Source organism: Zeugodacus cucurbitae, chromosome 5 (genome assembly GCF_028554725.1).
Source record: "Zeugodacus cucurbitae isolate PBARC_wt_2022May chromosome 5, idZeuCucr1.2, whole genome shotgun sequence".
Classification (NCBI taxonomy): domain Eukaryota; kingdom Metazoa; phylum Arthropoda; class Insecta; order Diptera; family Tephritidae; genus Zeugodacus; species Zeugodacus cucurbitae.
The window spans coordinates 65,465,989-65,471,988 of record NC_071670.1 but is presented as its reverse complement, the minus strand read 5'-3'; positions in this window follow the sequence as shown (position 1 = coordinate 65,471,988).

The window sequence follows — 6,000 nt, the reverse complement described above, 5'->3', positions numbered from 1 at the left end:
TTAGCTCAGCGCTCTCCAAAGCCAAATCCCGCTGCAGAGAAAGAAGTCACAACAAAAATGAAAATAAAATGAAAACGAAAGTTTTTGTTGCATTCATCCCGCAAGTTACAATGATTTTACCTAATAAACACAGGCAGGCAGGCATTGATGATATGCACGGACGGCGGCGTTGACCGACTGAAAAACGATTATGTGTAGCAGTGAGGAAAGACATAATGAAAAGCAACAACAAATAGCGGTATAAAATTTGCCGGCTAACTGCAAAGCAACGCTTTGTCACTTTGATTTGTTTTGTTATTTTCTGCTTCTTCTTCCTCTTCTTCCACTACGTCTGCAGACTTTACATTGGCCTCTGCGGCGTCGCTTGGTCTTTGCTTGAACTCTGCGACGCCAAATTCGGCGAAAACTGGTTCAAACCATCGTCGGTGGTGAAGGTGCAAGCGGTACGCTTATTGCAACAGCAGCGCTCATATTAATATATACACGCATGTGTGTGTGTTTGAGTGTGTTTGCATTATGAAATTTTGTCGAAAGAGGAAATGCCCGATGTGTTGTTGATGGCGTTGAGCTGAAGATGTTGCTGAGTAGCTGAAAAATTTAATCCAAGTCACCAATGAATTGGAAAAAATGTTGAGACAAGCGGTAAGCATGTAAATAACTGTTTTTGAAAGTTTCATTTTATTTTTAATCTTCAATAAAAGTGGGCGTACTAAGCCTCTACTGAAACGCCGAGGTATCATAACGTAGTTCCGTTTTCGTGTTAATTACATTAATTTTTTATCATTATTGTGTAAAATTAGTACTCAAGTTAGACTACTTCATTGAAGTCTTAAAGCTAATTTTGACGAAGCACTTCGTAATGTAGAGTTGTCAAGAAAATTGAAAAGTACTCGAAACATGATAAAATCCATTATCTGCTCAAAAAGTTATCCAATGTACTCTCTAAAATTAAGACGATATTCAATTATGGTTTTCCTTAATAATCCCTAAAATTTTCAAATCCAATAACAGAAAGAAATCGGCAAAGTTATGAAAAAGCGATTGTCTTTCGTAATGATTTCGATGACTTCAGCTCATCATTCGTTCTTTCATTTCAGTAAAAACTTATAAGTAAGAAAGTAAATTATATACTTTCGCAATTTATTGTTGTAATTTTATTCAGATAAAACAATTTGACCCATATATTCGGTATAAAGCCCAATGGAATATCGAAAAATATCATACAGTATATGGAGCCTGAATCGATTTCACTAATTTTTACCACCAAGCTACACTATATCCAAGACTAAACTTTCATTTATTTATAAGTCATATATAATAACCCGTATAAACGCTATAAAGTCCACCGTATGTTTGTAAACTCTAATATTGGGTAAAGGGTCTAAAAAAAGAACAACGTGAGGCACAAATTTGGTCAAAATCGGTTTAATTTGTTTGTTATGTGGATAATTCTATATCATTTATGATTTGAACAAAATTTCGACCAAATGACCACCACGGGTCCGTTTACATATCTGCTCCCATTTACGCCTGATACAGCATTTGGGCTCTAATTTCGGCTTTAGTGCGCTGAATATTGCCTTCGAGCTACTCATGTATTGCTAGTTGATTGGCATAATCCTTTGATTTAGCATACCTCCAGAGATAATATATGGCCGTTAAATCGCATGATCTTCGCGGCCATTTGACTGGACCATTTCTCGAAATTAATGAGTCGCCAAACTATGCACGCAATGTGTCCATGCTTAGACGTGAACGATGATGTGGCGCACCGTCTTGTTAAAAACAAGACAATTTCTTGTACGCGTCGATTTCATCAAATTCCGAGAATAAACGTCGGTCAACATCGTGTTATAACGCTGGCCATTGATGGTAACAGCATTATCTGCATCACCTAGAAAGAAATAAGCCTAGATGATGCGTTTCCTGAACCACACAAGGCTTTGACTCACCCCAAAGCGATAATTTCGTTTGTTGACGAAGCCATTAGACCAGAAATGGATCTCATCTGAGAACATGATTTTTCGATGAAAATCGTCGTTGGCTTCCGAAAATTATACCAAAATGAATCGTGACATGATGAAATGGCGAACCCTACTTGCTGAATACATTGACAAAATTTGCGTGGCCGCCACTAGCTGTCAAAATCAGACACTATATATGAGAGCAAATGGATGTTATGACCCAATGTAAAACATTTTTGCAACCGACACATTATTAGAAGAAACATATTCTCTCTGAATTGCTTTAAAATATCTGAGATATTTTTTAAAAAATTTTCTATTGGCACTGAGATCTTCAAGTTCAATATTTAGGCTATTGAAAATGTACAATGTATGGGGAGAGAGTGTGGTTATTATCTGATTTCATTCATTTTCATACTGCATAATTAAGCTTCTTATGATTTTAAGGAATAAGTGTACCAATGTCCATTAAGATATCTCATTTTTACTCAAGTTATCGGACAGACCGACGGACAGACATCCGGATTTCAATTCGTCTCGTCATCCTGATAATTTAGATATATATAACCCTATATATGACTCGTTTTAGTTTTATGACTTACAACCGTTAGGTTGTGGTTAATCTACATAAAACTAATAATTTTTCCAACAAATACAAAAAATTGAATTCCATATACTTTTCGTACACGGTGTAGCTACCAGCGTCATCACTGTGTCAAAAACATGCACACACCACAGCGTGTGCCCCAACAATTATTGCCAAATAGCTTAAATCAGCCTGATCAAAAACAAATGACAACAAAAACAACCAAAAAGCAAGCAACAATGTCAGAGCAACACAATCTGCATGCCGCACATACAAACATACATGCCACTTTAAAAAAACAGCTTTTTTAATACAAAAAAATATATATATTTATTAACTAATTCGAATTCGCTTGCGCGCATATGAAAGGCGTTAGTTTGCTACAACAAGAAAAACACCAACAACAACGCAGCTTGGTAACATCTTTCCATCTCTGTGATGTAATAAATGAAATAACAAGGCAACAAACAGCTTTAATAGCATTTCCTTTTCGTTCGTTTTATATTTGAATTTTTACTTTGGTGCGATCGATTGCCGGCAAACACAGACGCATACAAACATTCATAGAAAATAATCAGTGTTGCTGTTGATCAGTCGGTTATGCGGCTAATCGGTAGACACACTTACACACTGTGCTTTACAAATATAGATACCTATACATACACATATGTGTAAGTATGTATGTATGTAAATATCTGTTGTGTTTATGAGCAACTCTTGCAGAAAACGATTTCGTGTCCGCTTAAACTTTGGCATCAATGCAAGACCTATTAACACATTGACAGCCGACAGGTTATTGTCCCTTGAACTGTTTTCATTCATACATACAAACAAACATCCACTGGTTTACTGGTCGTATTTTTTGTTGCTTTTGTAATGTTTTCTTGTTAAATAGCAATTATATTGTTACATACAAAATTAATATTAATTATATTTATATAAAAATATGCAAAAAATTGATATAATATCTTGAATATTGCATATACTGAAGAAATAGTACAAAAGATCAGTAAAAAAAAATTCTAAAAATTTGCAATATAGTCCTGAGTGGCGGTGATAACCTTTTCATTCTACTTAATTCTCAACCCGATATGTCAAGTTTGGAAGCAAAAAAATTTGATGAGACAGCCAAATTAGGCCGTTTTTCTCTAATTCAGTTTCTGACCCCGTCAGAAATTCAGCATAATAAACACCTGTAATCATTTTATCCTTCTCCAAGTGGTCGATGTAGATCACACTTTTTGAATTATCAAAAACGCTCATCATCTGACTTCAGACAGACATCTTTTTTGACTGTTCCTTGGTCTCTGGTGTGTACCACGACAAGAAATAGACGGCGGTCACGAAACGTCGCGGAATCTTCAAACTGTCGAAACAGTGGTTCATATTGTATATTCTATATTGATTACACGACAGGGAGAAATTACCTAAAACAATATTTTTTATTCTTTAAATTTCACCTCTTTGGAGAGTCCAATTGTCAAATATTTTTTATTATTTTTTATTATGTTGATCTATGCACATATCACTCTTGCCAACAGGTGCTACTATGGACTGAGTAGGCAATTGAAAAGTAAAGTTCTCTCTCGACGAACAAAAACTAAACTCTACTAGCGCTAGGAGTTTTCGAGAGAAAGGTTTTGCGGAAGATTTATGGTCTCTTAAACATTGGCAACGGCGAATACCGCAGAAGATGGAATGATGAGCTGTATGTGTTATTCGACGACATAGACATAGCCCAGCGAATAAAAAGACAGCGGCTACGCTGGCTGGGTCATATTGTTCGAATGGACGAAATTGCCACAGCTCTGAAAGTTTTCGATGCAGCACCCGCTAGTGGAAGCCGAGGAAGAGGGAGACCTCCACTCCGATGGAAGGACAAGGTGGAGAAGGACCTGTCTTCACTTGGTATTACCAATTGGCGCCAAACTGCCAAAAGGAGAGATGCGTGGCGCGCTGTTGCGGATTCGGCAATAACCAGTATACGCCAGTCAAGAAGAAGAAGATGTTCAACTGTATTCATATTACTTTGTCTGTAGCAGATAGTAGTAGATGTAGCGATTTTCGTTTGTTAAAAGCTCACACTTCGTAGCTTGTTCGGGAATACTTAGCCAAAAGCAATACTGTAATGATGACCCAGCCTCCATATTCATCAGACATGACTCCGTGTGACATTTTTCTTAAAACCTAATCTAACCTAACTTAAAGAAAACCTTAAAAGGCCGTCGTTTTAAAAGCATAGATGACAATAAAAACACTTCTCTGAAAGAACCAAGAGGCTATCCCAAAAATAGAGTTTGAGAAGCGTTCTGACGATTGGAAGAACCGCTGGCATAAGTGCATGATATTCAATGGGGACTATTTTGAAGGCGACAACATTAATGTAGACGAATGAATAAATATTTTTTCAAAAAAGGAAAATTCCCGTGATTTTTTGAACAGACCACGTATACGATAAAGACAATCAGCTATGTATCTAAAAAGTCCTGTATTAGATATTTTAGAGCTAATGAAAGTATTTACCCAATTTTATTCAATCTTCACATCAGAATAATGTGCTATGGTCAGTAAAGGATACCATTAAGATATCTTGGCGGGATTTACCGATATTTTTGTTTAAAAGTCAGTCATATGCACTGAATATTCGATATCTGAGGCCTAGATAATTTTATGGTCCAATTTCGATGATTTTTGGATCAACGTAGATAGAGAAAGATTTATATTCAGATGCCGTTATCTTTAACATTTAGTTTCGAAGCTACGGACTATGGATATGTCTTTCAGGTAAAGGTTTTCAGAAATACTGATGACTTCTGTTCAGACAATTAGACAATCCATGAACTGATCAAATACAGCTAAGACAAAAGCGTCAGTACATATTGAATTGTATATGGATTTATGGTTAAAGAGATACTCTATAGAGTAATGGTTTCTATTACAAAGCTACTTCCGTTAAACATTGAATTCGAATTTTTTGGAGAGTTCGCTCATATTATTTTCACATTTCTTCCGGCGCCCTTGCTTTATCTGACTTCAATTTTTGTATATTCATGCTGTTAGTTGCACTTGACTTCGGAAAGGCCATTTAGCTAGTACACACTTGTACATAAGTACATATAAGTATGTATGTAAATAGTCTGTTTTATATATTTGACGTTTACGTCGATTTATGTACTTTTTCGCATGCGCTCACTTTTCGCACATCATTTCGCATACAACAGTTTTTTTATGACACCAAATGCTTCCTCAGCTTCCGCGAGATTCACGCGACGATTTCATTTACTTGGCATGTTGACCCCCTCTGGTTTGGGGCTTACGGAAATCATTACACTCTTACTTTATCGGATATTTGATTAATGACTTCCTATCGTTGCATTTTTTTGTTTTTCTGATTGAAAGTAATCGCGAAAATTGGCAACGTTTTCTTATTTCTACATGTTTCCTTCTTTT